At 46.9% G+C, this 19,567-nt stretch overlaps 1 protein-coding gene across 2 annotated transcripts in view; it reads left to right on the top strand.

Moving 5' to 3' along the window:
- LOC119437508 (uncharacterized) overlaps window positions 1-19,567 on the top strand; it is a 444,678-nt gene that overhangs the window by 117,165 nt on the left and 307,946 nt on the right. The gene's annotated exons all lie outside the window — the stretch shown is intronic.

Here is a 19,567-nt window from a genome sequence, read left to right as displayed (position 1 = left end):
TAAGAAAGATGCCTCTGATGCGCTCCCCCACGTGTACAACGCTTTAGGCTGAGACTAACGCGTTATAACAAGCTTCGCGTGGAAAAGAGTCAGGGCTGATCTTTGTTTTAATAACAATTGTCTCTATCTCGTTGTAGGAGATTACCTTTCACGTTATCCGGAGGTCGCATTGCTTTCTTCAACCAAGACTTCCGTCTTAATCGAAAGACTGAAAAGCGTATTTGCAAGCCACGGTATACGGGAAGCAGCACTGACCGATGATGGCCCACAGTTTGTCCGGACTTTGAGAACTTTGCTAGTTACTGCGGCTTCGGTCACGTCACCGTCAGCCCACGGCAACCGCAGCTAGCGGGGAGATTGAAATGAAAGGATTGAAATCAAATCAAAGACCCACACGTTGCTCTCCTCGCCTGCAGGGCGACACCCGGCGTTGTTGGCCTCAGCCTTCCTAAAATTCTGATGGGCTGGTATCTTCAAACCCGTGTCCCAATGACACCGCAGTTGCGTGGCCTGGTCGAATCGCGTCCTTTGGAGGTGATAGCTCAGGACTGCGCTGGAAGATAGCGGCAAGCGCGCTATTTCACCAAACGCTACCTTGCCAGGTTGCTAGAAAAACTTGGTCCTGGCGATACGGTTTGGGTGACGGACATGCAAACTAGAGCCACTGTCATTGCAGCAGCTGCTGCACGCAGGCCCTACCTGGTCAAAACCGACGAGGGCATTACGCTTTAGCATAACAGAAGGACGCTGAACCGTCTGCCAAAACGGGAGCAGTCCGAAGGGAGCTACGAGTTCCCGAACAACGATGATACGGCTGAATCGACAGGCGGCAATTGTGCCGCCTTACTATAGCGGCCAGTCAGGTGCCATCGGCGACGGGGTATGCGACCAGAGCAGGCAGAGTATGCAACCACCCAGTTCGGGTTCGGTATCATTGAATAAATTGTTGATTGCACCGTATGTTCATTCATGTTTATATAATGCGTGATATGCACCCTAAACTTTCCTTTTCTTCGGTCAAACACGACATTCTGTTAGAAAAAGGGGGATGTCCTGATAAGTGCTTGCGCACTGCTATCGCGCATGAGTAGCTGTACACTGTTTCATATTTTGTTTTAGTGCCCACGGAAACAACGGGCGATGACGTCACGGGGCTTACATATACGTCTGGAAATAAACTTCGGGGGCTCTTTTGTGGCCTTCAGGAATTGGGTGTGACCCAAGGTCCATCTGAATAGGTCGCGCAGCTTGGAACGAAAAGCGTGCCAAAACCTATCGCCAGAGATATCGGTTAGTGGTGCTCGATTGAAGCGCGACTAGGTGAGGGACAAACACTGAAACTAGGAAACCTATGTAAAAAAAATGTGCGCAAATTTTTAATCAGAATACTCTCATACGAGTAAATATTTCGAGTCAAGTATTTTTGGTCTACTAAAGTAACAAATGCTAATTTTGTTTTATTTGACAGTATATTAGTTCTAAGTGACCCTACCAACCAGTGATTCTGGCGCAAGACTTGGCAAGACTGCAAACCAGTCGTGCGGATTGGCGTTGCTCACTAAAACGCGGCTAACGCGGCGGTATCATCCAAGTTTTTTAAATTTTCTTACGTGTTTGTTCAAAGAGTGGCGTGCGCTTCACTACAAATTTTGCGTGGCCTAGCGCACTGATGATGATGATATATGTTGTTTTCTGGCGCAAGGGCCAGCTATGGCCAAAGAGCGCCAAGACGTGGTGTAGTGAGTGAGCAATGGTATGATCAATGACGTGGATGAAGGTGTAGGGTGGCTTTAAGGGGGCCTAAAATTCTGCGCACTAAAGGTGCGTAAAATACAAAATTAATAAGATCATGACAATGATGTGATAGGGCGCAATGAATATGGTATAAAAAAGCTGTGAGCGATACAAGGCACTACTGCCTCACAGAGACCCTTAGAAGCAAGAGCCTGGAGGAGAGTGCATTTCAAAATGCTGTCGCAGCAGCGTCCTCTGAAAGAGGACCCTGCTACGAATCTCTCGGGCGAAGAACTTGCAAAATGTCGATGTCGTTTAAAAAGGCTAAAACTGAGTCGTGCTGAAATACCGGGTCATTAGCTAAAAACATCGCTGGGTGAAGGGGTATGTTCTCTCTATAGGCTTGAACAAAGTGTTTCTTTCTTTCGGGTTCTATTAGAGGACACTGCACTAGGATGTGAAGTACAGTAAGTACCTCCCCACATCTAGTACAGGTCGGGGGTTCGCCTCCAGACAACAAGTAATTGTGCGTGCCGTAAGTGTGTCCTATTCTGAGCCTACAGAATAGGACATCATTTCTTCTAGATTTCGTGGTGGATGGCCAGTTCCCTAAGCGAGGCTTAATTAAATGAAGTTTGTTTAGACTCTGGGCGTCCCACAAACGTTGCCAGAGGGCTCGAAGTCTCTTGCGTAGATATGACTTCATATCGGGAACAGGGACGGGCATGGATGTGTTTCCAGCTTTTGCGTCGATGGATGTGGCAATCTGGTCTGCCAGTACATTTCCCTCGATGTCTCGGTGTCCTGGCACCCAGCACACCACAACATGCTGCCCAGACGCATATATATTACATATTAATGAATAAAGCGATACTATTACTGGATTTTTGTGCCTTTTAAGAGATTTTAAAGCTTTTACTACGCTCAGCGAGTCTGTGTAGATAATTGCTTTTGGTATTTTTGATTCTTTGATATGTTTAAGAGCCGACAGTATTGCACAAGCCTCTGCTGTGAAAATGCTCGTTTGGGGGTGCAGGGCGTCGGCATCTGAAAATGATGGGCCAACCGCTGCATAAGAGACGCCAGCATGAGACTTTGATGCATCGGTGTAAAATTCCGGACAGGAGTATTTATGCTGCAGTTCGAGGAAATGCATTCGAATGTGTGCAACTGGGGCGTGCTTCGAAACATGTAAAAAGGACAAATCACAGTCGACAATCTGCCACTGCCACGGTGAGACCTGTATAGTGGGTGTCATTAGACGATGTTCAAAGAGTGGGACATCCATTTCCTCAGCCAGACTTCTCACACGCAACGAGAAGGGCTCTCTTACTGCAGGTCGGTTATGAAAGAGGTGGGAGCTGGACAAATCATTTACGGTGGAATATGAGGGATGTTCACTGTTTGCATTCACTCTAAGAAAATACATGAAAGCTGTGTAGGTCCTCTGGAAGTGGAGGGACCACTCATTGGATTCAACGTAAAGGCTTTCTACAGGGCTTGTCCTAAAGGCACCTGTAGACAAGCGAATACCTAGATGGTGGATGGGGTCCAGCATCTTCAACGCGGTTGGGGTGGCTGACTGGTAAATTATGGCCCCGTAGTCTAGGCGTGTTCGTATGAGGCTTTTATACAAATTTAACAGATACTTTCTGTCACTACCCCATGTAGTGCGTGACAACACTTTTAAAATATTCATTGTTTTCATGCACTTGTTTTTAGATGTTTTAGGTGTGGTATGAATGTTAGCTTAGTGTCAAGAATTATGCCTAAGAATTTATGTTCCGTTTTTACAGGTAGACGCTGTCCTTGCAGGTCAAGGTCGGGGTCGGGGTACAGTCCTCTCTTTCTAGAAAAAAGGACGCAGGCGCTCTTTTGTGGATTTAGGCAGAACCCATTCTCGTCTGCCCATTTAGCCACCTTGTTCAGACCAAGTTGAACCTGCCGCTCACAGATTGCAAGGTTGCATGATTTAAATCCAATCTGTATATCATCGACGTACGTTGAATAAAACATGTTGCGTGGGATGCATAGACGCAAGGAATTCATTTTTATAATGAAGAGAGTGCAACTGAGCACCCCACCCTGTGGTACTCCGGTTTCCTGCACGAAAGGCCGTGATAATGCACTGCCAACTCGAACACGGAATGTGCGATTCAGCAGATAACTTTCAATCACATTTAACATATTACCACGTATACCAAAGTGGGAGAGGTCTCTCAGTATTCCGAACCGCCATGTGGTGTCGTATGCTTTTTCCATATCGAGGAAAACAGAAAGGAAGAATTGTTTGTGAACAAAAGCTTCACGTATCTGTGCCTCAATACGTATCAAATGGTCAATGGTGGATCGACCCTCGCGAAAACCGCACTGGTATGGGTCAAGCAGCTTGTTTGATTCTAGGAAATGTATCAGACGACGGTTTATCATTTTCTCGAAAGCTTTGCAGAGGCAGCTTGTTAGAGCTATGGGCCGGTAACTCGATACGGACGATGGATCCTTGCCCTGCTTCAGGATAGGGATCACTATGGCCTCTTTCCAGGCAGAGGGGATCTCGCCGGAGGTCCATATAGAGTTATAGAGACAGAGAAGGGTTTTCTTCGTTTCAGAGGGTAGGTTTTTCAACATGTCATATAGTATACGGTCAGGGCCTGGGGCAGATTGGTTGCAACAGGTGAGTGATGCATGCAGTTCTGCTAGGGAGAAAGGTAGGTTATATGGCTCGTTTCCGGTGCTCTTTCGGTCCAGTTTTTGTTTTTCTATTACTGATTTGTATCTTTTAAACGCTGGAGAATAGTGTGATGAACTGGACACATGTTCAAAATGTGCACCCAGATGGTTCGCCTGGTCCTCCAGGCTGTCTCCCTGCGTGTGTACCAGGGGAGGCGGATGTGTTTGTCGTCCTCTTACTCTATTCACCCTGTTCCAAACCTTGGCCTCATCCGTGTACGAGTTGATACTTGATAAAAATGTTTGCCAGCTGTCTCTCCTGGCTTGTCTGCGTGTTCTCCTACCTTGGGACTTGATTTTCTTGAAGCTGACAAGGTTTTCAGCAGTAGGATAATCGCGAAGCTGCCTCCATGTTTTGTTCTGCTGCCTACGTGCGTTCCGGCATTGTTCATTCCACCAAGGAACACGGCGTTTGCTAGAAAGTACACTTGTTTGGGGAATACACTTAGAAGCTGCGTCAATTATGAAATTAGTCAAATACTCGATGGCACCGTCAATTCCGAGCGATGAAATGTCAGCCCACGAGAGCTTACTGGTAAGTGCTTGGAATTTATCCCAGTCCGCTGCATAGACCTTCCACCGAGGAGCATGTGGTGGAGATTCGTATTGTCTTGGTGCTCTCAGCAGTATTGGGAAATGGTCGCTCCCGTAAGGGTTTTTATAACTTCCCATTCAAGTTCAGGCAATATGGATGGAGAAGCTATGCTGAGGTCTATAGAGGAAAATGCTTTGTTTGCAAGACAATAATATGTAGGTTCTTTTTTGTTAAGCAGACAAGCACCGGATGAGAACAGAAAATCTTGAATTAGACGGCCTCGCGCATCGGTGCGAGCGTCGCCCCACATATTGTTGTGTGCATTGAGATCGCCCAGAACAAGATAGGGCTCTGGCAATTCGTCTATCAAGGACTGAAATTCGTGTTTGTGTAAGCGGTAATGTGGGGGTACGTAAAGCGAGCAAATTGTGACGAGTTTGTTTAGGAGAACAAGTCGGACTGCCACTGCTTCAAGTGGCGTTTGCAGCTTCAAACGTTGACACGCTATGCTTTTGTGAATTATAACGGCAACACCGCCTGAGGATGCACGAGCATCATCGTGGTCTTTACGAAACGTAACATACTGTCGGAGAAAGTTCGCATGTTCCGATTTTAAGTGAGTTTCCTGTACACACAACACTTTTGGATTATGTTCGTGGAGAAGTTCTTGTACATCATCGAGGTTCCTAAGAAGGCCTCTGATGTTCCATTGTATGATTTGTGTATCCATACTGAATGTAAATGGGTGCTGTGTGTACTGATGATGATGATGTGTGGTGTTTTATGGCGCAAGGGCCAGGTATGGCCAAAGAGCGCCATGACAAGTGGTAATGTAATTGATGAGCTGCTATGACGCACGCAATGAGTTTATCATGGTAGATGTGACATGGCTGTAAAGGGGCCTAAAAACTGTCGCTGTAAATGGCGTAAAACATATAGGTAGTAAAATAATGATAGTGACTGAAGTGGCGTATGCAATGAGTATGAAATGTGCAACAAGGTTGCGATAACATGTATATAAAAATTAAAAGGTGATGCTTGACAACGAGTAGCACAACAGCCTCACCAGGTACCTTGAGTACAAGGGGCCCGAGGCATGTGCTATAAACAAAGATTGACATCGCAACAGCGGCCTCTCGCAGGAGGCCGTGCTACGAATTTCTTGGGCAGAATACGTTGAGCGTATGGACGTCACTTAAGAATGCTAAAACAGATTTCATGTCGAAAAGCGGTTCTCTGCCTAGAAACAGTGTCAGGTGAAGCGGTATACACTGCCTATATGCTAAAGGGAAGTGTTTTTCCCTCTCAGCTTGTGCTTCGCGACATTCCAGGAAGACATGCTGAACACTGAGGGTGTTCCCACATCTACTACAGATTGGAGGTTCACCGCCAGTCAACAAAAAACTATGTGTACCATAAGTGTGCCCTATTCTGAGACGACAGAATAGGACATCACTTCGTCTCGAGTTGGTCAGTGATGGCCAGTGCCCTAAATGTGGCTTAATCACGTGGAGCTTATTAAGGATTTCAGCGTCCCACTTATGTTGCCAGTACGTTCTCAGTTTTTTCCGCAAATATGGCTTTAGGTCTATAACTGGAACAGCTATGGACAGGTTGCAAGATTTTGTATCTAAGGAAGTTGCCATTCGGTCTGCTAGCACGTTACCTTCAATACCTCTGTGTCCAGGCACCCAGCATACCGTTACATGTTGGCCAGAGGCATAAATAGTACATAGGAGTGAGAAAAGTTCTGTAATTACTGGATTTGTGTGTTTGCAACATGACATCAAAGTTTTAACGACGCTTAACGAGTCTGTATATATGACCGCCTTATGTAGTTTTAACTGCTTGATCTGTTTCGCAGCGCACCATAGTGCATACGCCTCTGCTGTAAAGATGCTTGTATGATGGTGAAGAACATCTGACTCCGAATAGGATGGGCCGACGGCTGCATAAGACACGCCGGCATGCGATTTAGACGCATCTGTGTAGTATTCTGGGCACGAGTACTTAAATTGTAACTCTCGAAAATGCATACGAATGTGGGCCTCTGGAGCATGCTTGCTTACCTCAACAAATGACGTGTCGCAGTCAATGATCTGCCACAACCACGGCGGTAACGGCTTAGCAGGAGCCATTAGGCGATTTTCAAGAAGCGGAACGCCCATATCTTCGCTCATCCTCCTCACACGGAGTGAGAGTGGCTCTCTTACTGCAGGCTTGTTTTGAAAAAGTGTTGCAGAGGTCATATCGCTCATGGTAGGATAACAAGGATGGTCTTTATTAGTGTGTACTTTCAGAAAGTAATTAAAAGTAGAATATGATCGTTGTAGATCAAGGGACCATTCGTTCGATTCAACATAGAGGCTTTGAATAGGGCTTGTCCTGAAGGCACCGGTGGCGAGGCGGATACCAAGATGATGCACAGGGTCCAGCATCTTCAGAGCACTGGGGGTAGCAGAGTTATACACTACTGCGCCGTAGTCTAACCGCGATCGTACAAGGCTCCTGTAGAGGTTCATGAGGCATTTTCTGTCGCTACCCCATGTTGTGTGTGACAGTATTTTCAGGATGTTCATTGTTTTCAGGCACTTAGCTTTGAGGTACTTGATATGAGGAATGAAGGTTAGTTTTGTGTCAAGTATAATGCCTAAAAATTTGTGTTCAGTGTTGATTGGTATGCGTTGTCCATGCAGCATGATATCTGGATCTCGTATTAAGCCTCTCTTTCTAGAGAAGAGTATACAGGAGCTTTTGAGAGGGTTTAGCTTGAAACCATTTTCATTTGCCCATTTTGACACTTTGTTCAGTCCGAGCTGAACCTGACGCTCGCATATTGCAAGGTTACAAGACTTAAATCCGATCTGCACATCATCGACATATATTGAATAAAACATTGAGGATGGAATGACTTTGTGAAGGGAATTCATTTTCACAATGAAAAGGGTGCAACTAAGCACGCCCCCTTGTGGCACACCAGTTTCTTGAATAAATGGGCGGGACAATACGTTACCAACTTTGACTCGAAAAGTACGGTTAGACAGGTAGCTTTCTATAGTGCTAAGCATATTACCTCGAATGCCCATGTGCGACAGGTCTCGTAAGATCCCGTACCGCCATGTCGTATCGTACGCCTTTGCCATATCAAGAAATATAGACAAGAAATACTGCTTGTGTACAAATGCAACACGGATGTTTGCTTCGATGCGCACGAGGTGATCGGTTGTAGATCGGCCTTCCCTAAAGCCACATTGAAATGGGTCAAGCATTTTGTTCGACTCTAAGAAATGTACAAGACGGTGATTGATCATTTTCTCAAAACCTTACAAAGGCAGCTCGTAAGTGCTATAGGCCGGTAGCTGGTCAGCAATGAAGTATCATTACCGTGCTTCAAAACTGGGATGACAATAGCTTCTTTCCATTTAGATGGAAGATACCCAGCAGCCCAGATGGTATTGAAAAGTGTGAGTAGTGTGATTTGCGTGTCGCAGTGCAAGTGCTTGATCATATCGTACATGATTCTATCCGGACCCGGTGCAGAGCTCTGACAAGCTGACAAGGCGGCTTTAAGTTCGGCAATACCAAAAGGACGGTTATAAAGTTGATTTGGGCTACATTTCCGGTTCAGAGGCTTACGTTCTTCTATTGCTTTATATTTCAGGAAGCTCTCCGAATAGTGGGTGGAACTAGACACGCGCTCGAAGTGTTCACCAAGAGCGTCAGCCTGGTCTTCCAACTTATTTCCTTCTTTATCCACCAGGGGCAATGGATGAATTTGTTGTCCCTTAAGCCTCCTGAGCCCATTCCATACTTTTGCCTCCTGTGTGAATGAATTAATACTCGATAGGAACCTCTCCCAGCTTGCCCTTTTAGCTTGTCGTCGCGTTCGCCTTCCCTGTGATTTTATGTTTTTAAATTCCATCAAATTTTCTGCAGTTGGGGATCGACGGAGAATGCCCCACGCTTTATTTTGTTTTTTCCGCGCCTCCTTGCACTCATCATTCCACCACGGCACTCGTCTTTTGGATGAGCTACCGCTTGATTGTGGAATGAACTTGTTTGCTGCGTCGATGATAAAAGCGGTAAAATACGCTACTGCGTCGTCTATGCTAAATTCGCTGATAAAATCTCGTGATATAAATGTCGATTCTTTAAAAAGTTTCCAGTCGGCGGAGGCTAGTTTCCACCTAGGGACATGCGGAAGGGAGTTATGTTGGGCTACTAAGTTTAGTGTGATTGGAAAGTGGTCACTTCCGAATGGGTTTTTGATTACACTCCATTCCAAGTCGGGAAAAAGGGAAGCAGAACCAATCGCCAAGTCTATTGATGAGTATGAATTGTGATGAAGGTTATAATAGGTTGGCTCCTTTTTATTGAAGAGGCATGCACCGGAGTTCACGAGGAATTTTTCTATGAATCTAGCTCTCGTATCGCATCGTGAGTCTCCCCACATCGTGTTATGAGCTTTAAAATCTCCCACGAGTATGTAGGGTTCGGGAAGCTGATCAATGAGGTTATGGAAATCTGTTTTCTCGAGATGATGATTCGGGGGTATATAAATGGTGCATACGGTTACCAACTTACTGAAAAGAATTGCCCGAACTGACACTGCCTCTAGGGGCGTCTGAAGGGCGACATATTGACAAGCTACAGACTTGTCGGCAACTATTGCTACACCGCCAGACGAGGCGTTCGCCACGTCACGGTCTTTGCGGTAGATGGTGTATTGACGAAGAAAATTTGTATTTGTGGGTTTCAGATGCGTCTCTTGAACACACAGCAACTTTGGATTGTGTTTGTGTAGGAGTTCTGTAATATCGTCGAGGTTGTGAAGAAGTCCTCTGACATTCCACTGTAGTATTTGTGTCTCCATAATGACAAATGTGTTTGTGCTGTGTGTTTAAGAGATGAAGATTAGCTCGCGGGGCCCTTTGCAGGCGCCGTGACACGAGATCTTTCTTTTCTGGAGTGGTCGAGAGAATCTCGCCGCTCCTTAGGCGCTGGTGGCGCCGTCTGGCCGGTTGTGTCCATTGCCTCTTGCGGGGCGCTAGACACGCGCTCTTGCGAGCGGTTCGTTTGACGTGAAAGCCTCGTCTCGAGGGACGAGGCCCTGGAGGCCACCAGCCCGGAGGTTGATGGTCCCTTGTTCTGAGATGGCGGAGCAGCGCTAGCCGCAGCCGCCGAGGGGGCGGATGGCGTCACCGCCGGCTCACTCTGTGTGGACCGGACAGCCGCCGGGTGCCGCGGTGGCGCTGCCCCCTGACGCGCCACCTCGGCAAAACTGACTTTAGGCAGGTATGACACCCGCCTGCGAGCCTCTTTGAAAGTTATGTTTTCCTTTATTTTGATCGTGACTATTTCTTTTTCTTTCTTCCAAGACGGGCATGACCGCGAGTATGCGGCATGCTCGCCATCACAATTGACACAGTGTAGAGTGTTTTCACATGTTTCAGAGGCATGGTCACCGGAACTACATTTAGCACATGTCTGTCGGCCTCGGCAGTTCTGGGAACTGTGGCCGAAAAGCTGGCACTTGAAGCAACGAAGAGGGTTTGGTACATAGGGTCTAACCCGTAGCTTCACATAGCCTGCCTCGATTGTCTCGGGCAGGATGCTTGAGCCAAAAGTTAGTACTATATGCTTGGTTTTGATCTCTTTGCCGTCCCGTCTTAGCATGATTCGTTTGACAGTGATCACGTTTTGTTCGCTCCAGCCTTCCAACAGTTCAGCTTCTGTCAGTTCCATGAGGTCATCGTCAGAGACTACACCACGGCTGGTGTTCATAGTTCGGTGTGGGGATATTGTCACTGGGATCTCCCCAAATGACACTAGGTTAGGAAGCTTTTCGTGCTGTTTTACGTCGCGGAGTTCCAAAAGGAGGTCGCCGCTAGCCAATTTCGACGCTTTGTAGCCTGCTCCAAGAGCTTCGGTGAGACTTTTCGAAACGAGAAAGGGTGAGATCATTCTCACCGTCTTTTCGGGTTTATCGGAATGGATAACATGAAATCTGGGGAAGTTTTGCAATTTGCTGCCATTGAATTGAAAGATATCTTCGGTGCGCCCTCGTTTGTGAGAGCGATCAGGGAGTCGGGGGAATGACGATAAAGCCATAAGGTAACAATGATTTCGGTAGCTATGCCAGCCGCCCACCACCGAGCCCAACAAGGGGACGCTACAAGACCCGAAGGAGATGCAGACGCCAGCTGTACATAGCCACTATAACCTAATATAATAGACCCAAGGATGGATAAACTACACCAGGTTAACCCTTGCTGCCTGGAAAATTGGAAGTAAAGCGAAGTGAAGAGAAGACAGGAGAGATGGAAAGTGAGAGAGAAAGACGAAGGTTGGAGGGAGAGAGAGAGACAGGAAAAGGCAACTACCGATTTCCCCCGGGTGGGTCAGTCCGGGGGTGCCGTCTACGTGAAGCCGAGGCCAAAGAGGTGTGTTGCCTCCGCCGGGGGGCCATAAAGGTCCAAACTCCCGGCTTCGGCTCAACCTCCAGGATCCCCTTTTCCCCGGACACGGCTAAGCTGCGCACGGTTAGATGCAGGAGGGTCCAACCCCCATGTGCTCGGGTCCGTGGTGTCGCAACACACCAAACGCCTGCTGACGCAGACGCCCCTGCGGGGGTGCTGTGTGTACTAAAAAGGAAGTGTTGCCTTAGATTACAGAGCCCTTTCCAGGCCCTGTAACGCGGGATTTGTCCTTTCTGAAGCGGTCGAGCGAACCTCGCCGCTCCTTAGGCGCTTGGTGCGCCGTCAGGATGGGTGTGGTGTCCATTGCCTCTTGTGAGGCGCCGGACACGCGCTCTTGCGAGCGAGAAGTTTCACGAGAAAGTCTCGCCGCGAAGGACGAGACATTTGCGCCCATCATCCCGGAGGTCGATGGGGTTGCCTTTGGGCCTGAGCTGCGCCGGCTGTTGCCAGCGCCAGCAGGGGCCCGTGAGGGTGAGGCAGCCTTGACTGCACCCACCGTGGGAGCTGCTGGCGGGCCTGCAGGTTCGTTACGCGTAGCGCAGGCTGCTACCGAGGGCTGTTGTGGTGCCGGCAACCCTAGGGTAACCGGGCCTGTTTGCTGGTTGGGTGGAGTAGACTTCGCTACTTCCACCCTAGGGGCAGGAGCCACAAGCGACAGCTCGCTGCGCGCGGGCTGGTCAGGTGGCAATAGCCGCTGCGACGCTGCCCCTTGACGCGCCGCATCAGCGTAAGTGGTCGTGTGGAATGGTGAGCACCTTTTGCGTGCTTCCTTAAACGATATGTTTTCACGGACTTTGAGAGTGATGATTTCTTTTTCTTTTTTCCAGTTCGGACAAGACCGGGAGTAAGCTGGATGCTCACCATCACAGTTTACACAGTGAGGTGTCGCTTCACAGTTGTCTGAGGCATGACCTTGCACTCCACATTTCGCACATGTCAATCTCCCGCGGCAGCTCTGCGAGCCGTGGCCAAATCTTTGACATTGGAAGCATCTTCTGGGATTAGGAATGTATGGCCTGACAGCTATCTTCGTATATCCGGTTTCTATGGTTTGTGGCAGACCGCAAGTGGCAAAGGTCAGGATGAGGTGTTTTGTGGGAATTTCTTTATTGTCTCTTCTGATAACGATGCGCTGTAAGTTTGTTACGTTTTGTTCTTTCCAGCCTTCCAATAGTTCGGTTTCAGACAAGTCGATGAGATCTGTATCAGACACTACTCCACGTGCTGTGTTCATAGACCGATGCGGTGAAACGGTAACAGGTATGTCGCCAAATGCCACAAGCTTGTTTATTTTACTGTGCTGTTCTTTATCACGGATCTCAAGGAGGAGGTCCCCGCTCGCCATTTTGGTAACCTTATAACCAGGGCCAAGGGCTTCAGTCCGGCCTTTTGCGACTAGAAAAGGTGATACGGTTCTAGCTGGTTTTTCTGTTTTTTCGCTGTGAACAACTTGGAAACGGGGAAAGATTTCTCTCGGTTTGAATAGGCTTATTAGTTCTTCGGTGCGTCCCCTCTTGTGAGGGTGACGATCAAGTAAACGGGGAAATGCAGGCGTTCCCATATTACTTTCCTTTATTTCGGCGGCAATGGCGGCCACCCACCACGGAGCCCAACTAGGGGACGCTGCAGCACTTAACGTGTAAGGCTGCAGACGCCAGCCGTGCATTGCTGCTATAACCCAATATAAAATACCCAAGAGAGGGCACATACACAGGGTTAACCCAAGCCACCTATGAAAATGTAGAAGTAACAGAAGAGAGGAGATGATAGGATAGTAAAAGAAAGGAGACAGGAAAGCAAAAGGTTGGAGAGGGGGATAGGAAAAGGCGACCACCGATTTCCCCCGGGTGGGTCAGTCCGGGGGTGCCGTCTACGTGAAGCCGAGGCCAAAGGGGTGTGTTGCCTCTGCCGAGGGGCCTTAAAGGTCCAAACACTCAGCGTCGGCTCAACCCCCAGGATCCCCTTTTCCCCGGACACGGCTAGGCCGCGCACGGTTAGACGCGGGAGGGTCCAACCCTCGTGTGCTCGGGTACGTGGTGGCGCAACTCACCAAACGCCTGCTGCGCAGACGCCCCTGCGGGCGCCTAGCGCACTGTATTCATGATGAGAGGTGTGAGTGCAGGTTGCTTGTTATCGTGCAAGTTCACGCTGCGGTATCCCACGTGCTGTGTCTCGCCGGGACGATAAATGCGGAACGCTCCATGAAGAAACATCGTGCTAGTTCGTTCACTCTCCGTAACACAGGTTCTTAGTGTCCCAAGGGAAGCAAAATTAGTTAGTCAAATGTTTTCTAAATGATAATATGGAGCGAATAAAAGAGAAGTTGCATTTGAAACCTCTGTGGCACTGTCATTTATATCCATCCTATTCGCTCACCTTCCTAAGGAACCTACTGGAGCAATTGCCGTCAATGACAGCCTAATTATGATCACATTAAGACATACGCCACTCGTTGGCACTTCAGTGGAAGCGAGTCTCAAGCTCGCCTCAGCCTGAAGAGAAAAATAGCTGATGGCGCTGCGGTCGAAATGCCGGACGCTGATGAAATTCAAACATTCACGCCAAGCAGCATAAGATCTTTACGTCACTTTGTATTTCTTGCTTGCTGTTAATTGTCCCCTCTATACGTAGATGGCGACGGTTTCAACGTCGCCATCTACGCATAGAGGGAACATTTTCTTGAGATGTGGGCTTCTATGGAAACTACGCTGCCAGTTTACATATACCTTGCGTGACCTGCGTGTTCTTTCATCGCCAATAGCTGGGTCACCGGGTTGCCGCAGCAGGCGGCGAGACGACAGACATTACCACAAAAATTACACATACTGTACCAGAATTAAAAGTAACTTGAAAGAAAGGGGAGTGTTTTTGTTCGGCCTTGTTGACGTGACGTATATAGTGACGATGTGAAGCACTTGAACAGACAAGGATGGCAGAAGAGGTCCCGACACGCGCACTAACTTTCAAACATTTTTTTTGAAAACCGAGGCACTAAAATATACATACACAACACTATTGTCGGAAAAAAATAAGGCCATATCTGTACACATGTGATTTGCTGTGGCATAGGAGTTTCGTGTATGTATATATTTCTGCCATGGTTTTAGAACAAACGAATTGCTGAAAGTCAGCCTTTTTGTTGTGTCCTATTCTATCATCCTCGTCTGTTGAAGGAATACATTCAATCACTTGGTGCATTCAATAATTGTTGCGGCAAAGTAGTCATGGAGCAACTTTTAGCATAGTCTATGTTTCATTGAAGCAGCAGAACAATGAAGCCGCAAAATTAATGTACAAGATAATACACTTTGCCAGAATGATTACAGGAACAAAATGAATGTACAGACATAAGAAGCCTTGTCTAGAACGCGGTAACGGGGGCTTCCGGGGCTCTCCGGAGCCACCCAGCGACGTCTAACGGGATTTGCTGGGCCCAAACGTGCCTAGCACCTACGGTTAGATGTTGGACCGAGCAGCTAGCGTTAGACGTCGCTGGATGGCTCCGGAGAGCCCCCGTTCCCGCGTTCTAGTAGACAACGCTGCTCACGTCTGTGCTATCGGTAATCGTTCGAATGAAAAAAGCGAAGTGCGTGGTTTTTGTGCAGCTTAGGGAACACCTAAGGATGCAAACATGTATGAGCAGCTGCGGTGTGTCGCAAGCAGTGCTCATTAAACAGCTGTATTCATCATACAGCTTGTCCCCCTTTTTTTCGGCTAGGTTGCTCAAAAACCACACACTCCTGTGTTTTCACTTTAATGACGGCTGATGGTATATTAGCTGGAAGAAATGAGACAGCATTTCATATTACATGCAAGAAAAGCTGCACGCATATACATACAATTACTACATTTGCATGTACTGCCAGCAGTGTACTTTAAAGGGAAGCAAAGGGAAACCGTAGATCAGTTAAGAATGATAAGGCATTGCTTTAAAAACTTATTTTCGCTCATTTCACGGTGGGACGTTTACTACTACAACACAAAATGACCGTCACAGTTTCATTTCTTTAAGAGCGGTTCATACACGTAAAATATTTCTTTATGTTTAAATAAATCTGTATGAAATTCGCACAGTTATTGTATTCTTACCAGTTGATATGTAATATGTATTCTTACCCGTTTCCTGCAATAATTTTTCCACTAGGATGAATATTTTCATTATATCCGAAACAAGATGTTCTATGTTAAAAGCCCAATTAGCTAATAAACTGCAACTTGCACGGTAAACTACAGCACACGAAATCGATTCTAAATGTTCATAGTGCGTCGTAAGTTATAAGCCACTGTTTTAGCCTCTTTGGAAGCGAAGTTATAGGTTGTCAAACTTGGTCATAAACAATGCCCGCGTTGATACTAGAAGAACAGGTTAATAATAAAATTTTCTCCAAAAAGTATTATAATAAAATTTACTTTGTTATATTAACAATTGTCACTGTCTCGTTGCAGTTGATTACCTGTCACGTTATCCGGAGGTCACATTACTTTCTTCAACAAAGACTTCCGTGTTAATCGAAAGACCGAAAAGCAGATTTGCACGCCACAGTATTCGGGAAACAAAACATATCACTCCTGCAAACCGGAAGGGCATGACAATTGTTGTATTGAGAAATGAAGGAAAAACGTTCCAGCACATCTTTACTGCAGGAAAAACAACTAGACTTCATCAAAATGCACCAGAAGCGTAGTCTGGGTGCCTCCTGGTTTCATGTTTCTTCTTTGCCAGTTTCCCGAGTTCCAGTGAGGCTGCTCGTTTTTTGCTGGAGCTGATGCTGCGGCGGTGGTATTTTTCATGTAATCTCTTGGAGCCAGTGCCTGTGACAGGCATGTCCATCTCCACCAAGATTGCTGTTGCGGAATGGAGATTTCCGGTGTTAAACCGCAGTACTGCTTTTCCTACAGCCGCTTTTACTGCGTAGAGCGATGCATGTTTCACTTTTGAAGCCAAACTCCAAATTACTGAATGCAAGCTCTCATTGGAATTCTGCGTTTTGTCTCGTTGGCACCTTTCAAGCAAATCCCTTTCCGACAAGCGGGCATAAACAGGCAGCACTGCTTCCGCGACATATTTTGGGAGATTGTAGGCATGTCTTGGGTAAGGCTCTCCCTTTGCTTTTGCAGCATTATATCGGCACCATTAACGTTCATCAGCTGGGCACAAGCTGTGGTCCAGGGATTCAGCCATGAATGTGACGTGGCGTATGTGGCCATCACAGCTCTTCGCATACCTCCCACGTGACCTTCATGAGACTTCAGTGCCCGGCCATAGTATCTGCTCAGCCTGGTTATCACCTAACCTGTCAGCCTGCCTCTTCCACCAAGACGCCGCTTATTCTCATATCTGTGCTTCTGCACCAGGTTTTGTAAGGCCGTCCCTATAGGTTCTTGCTCATGGCTTGTACTGTCCTCATTATACACCTCAATTTAGCCATACCTTTATGCCTCTAGAATGGGTGAAAATGCTTTGCTGTCGCCGTCACAAAACATAGTTTTGCAGCGTAGGCCATGGCGTTTGAATGATCTCTAAAAAATAATCCGAGTCGCCTCCACCTCCATTTGACCAGCTTTGCTGTCAGTGTTTTTGCGGCATTTCCCTTTATGGTGGGTGCTCCATTCCTCGTACCCGTGGGTATCAGGCTGTGGTCCCATCTCGCATCCTAAGCAAACAAAACCACGTATTCGATGACATACCCACTCAATAGTTATATCACTGTGCCAACGCCGACGTGGGAAGAGTGGCCTCCCGTCATCCAAGTGCCATCGTAGCTAACAGCAATATGGCCCCTGTGGCCGAAACATGAGTCTTCATAAAGAGTTGCAACTTTCGTTGCACATTCGCTTATAGCGGCATCCGCTGCTCGGGTGGAAGCGGGTCCAACCCGTTCTTCATATGCCGCTGGTACGTCTTGTAGTGCATGCCGCGGTGAGAAATTGCCATTGCTGAGAAAATTTCGTTCATTTTCGTCGGCCCGTTGCCAGTGGCCACCATCGCTCTTGCGGCAAGAAGCTTCACCTCAAATGGGTTGTACGTTTTCACGCTGCGCACCCGTGGCGAAGTCCAGTCATTCGGCATCTCGCCGCATGTTTCGCATTTAACTGACAGCTTGACGTCCAGCCATTATTGTGGTTCTATTTGATGACTGATGCAGGTCCGTGACACACTTTGCAGTTTGAAATGCCGAGGAACGAGATCAGAACATACAGATACATTAGTAAATAGGGAGCCGTGTGGTGCTCCGAGTCGGGTACTCATGCCTCGATGCAAGTCTCGAAAGGTTCTATTTTCCGCGCTGTTGCCGGCGCCGACGAAAGCTGCTAAAGCGTCACTTTTTCACGGACGAAATTTTAACAGGCAGTGGACAGTGGGGCTAGTTTCGGTATTGGCAATAAAGCGTCGCCATGACACTGGCAGCCAAAGGAAAATTCAGTAACTTTCACATATGTGGCTCTATCATTTCAACCTACAAACCAATAAAGTAAAGTGATGCAATTATATGTAGAAATAAAATGTGTTTTTGGCTATTTTCTTTTTTAGCATTATATCTCTTTGTTTAGCCGCTGCACTTGTTGGAAGGGACAGCAGGGCCACTTTTTTCCGCTTCCAAGAGAAGGAAAGGTAAACATGCTTTTTGTGCAGTTGTAGCGAATAGCCGCTAGCCTTATCGAAACGGCTGTAAGACGAAATGAAGGGTATTCCGTACGAGGCATAGTTCTCTGTGGTGTGTAAACACAATGAAGTTACCTATCGAAAGCAGCTTCTGAGACGAGTGAGTGCTAGATGATCCACTGACGGAAATTGCGTTTCGTTATATCTCGGCGACTGCTATTCGCTTTGTGGAATAAACTGATAACTTTGCTGAAGATCCTTAAATGCTTGCTGCACGGAAGAAGGGGTTAAGTTAGACAACTGCCTGTTCTTGGTTAGAAATTGCAAATCACCTAGAGCTCCACAAGGTGCGGAAACCAATTGAAGGAGCGCTGCGCTATTGGAGAAAGGGCTGCAAGCGCTGTTTTCTTCGCGTTGCTGCTACGGCGTCGGGTGAATTTTACGTTGAGCAGCGAAATGTGTCGCGAAAAAAAGAAAACGTCTGCATGTGGGCTCTTTATCGAATATTCATCTGCGATGTGCGATGTTCACGGTTGTTAACTGAGAACTAAGCAGACGAGCAGATTTTGTTCAGAACGAACGAATTTACGAACGAATTTGACTTCGGGTAAATTCGTTCCCAAGGTGCTTACGTCGGCCTTTAGCGAGCCACGCAAAGTGGCTTCGCTGTTCCCGCAAAGTATTGCTGACCCTGTGCGAAACAAATACTTCTATAGTAGGAAATGCTCATAGACCGTTGACCATTACCTTACAACTTTTGGAAGATCGTCTTCCAGTAATAGGCATTCTGCATAGCTAGGAAGACAAGGAGTATACAAAAAGGTTGACCTAACTAATTCGCCAGTGCCTTATTGACAAGTGAATAAGAAGTTCAGCGTTCAAGATAATTTAGCAGTAAAAAACTGATCAGTGTCTTCAGACAGCTGTTGAGAAAGCAGCATTACCAAACCTGTTACTTCAATATAGTAGCAGTTAAAATAAGAGTTTGGATTGTTAAATTCTTGTGCAACATTTTTAGCATAAATCCCACAAGAAACTGTGATGATAGTTGACGTACATGAATTGAAAGCACTTCTTTGCGGAAAGAGTGCTGAAATTTGTTCCTGCAATTGCGTTGTGTGTAAGCATAAAACTTATTACTGCCATTTTTTTCCACACCACAGCTCCAGCACGGACAACTCGACCTCATCTGTGTTTCGGTATGCGAAATGTTCTGCCTTCGATCTTTAAACCGGTCTCTCCTAATTATATTTTTGCATGAGTTATCACATCACTTTTGCGACAAACGATTTGCGTTGGTAGTATTGCCTCATGCGAAATAAAAAAACATGACTTTTGCTATTCAGAAATTGTAAGAAGCTTTATATATATTTATTTATTTAGCAATACTGCCGATTTAACAAGAGATCATAGTAGGGAGGGCATGCATATAAATTCAAAAGAAGTACAATCAAAGTATTTATACAATGCAAAGCGCTGAAGTAA

The sequence above is a fragment of the Dermacentor silvarum genome, chromosome 1, assembly GCF_013339745.2.
Source record: "Dermacentor silvarum isolate Dsil-2018 chromosome 1, BIME_Dsil_1.4, whole genome shotgun sequence".
In the NCBI taxonomy this organism is placed as follows: Eukaryota; Metazoa; Arthropoda; class Arachnida; order Ixodida; family Ixodidae; genus Dermacentor; species Dermacentor silvarum.
Note: the sequence above shows the minus strand (reverse complement) of the source record. Positions and strands in the feature narration are given on the sequence as shown.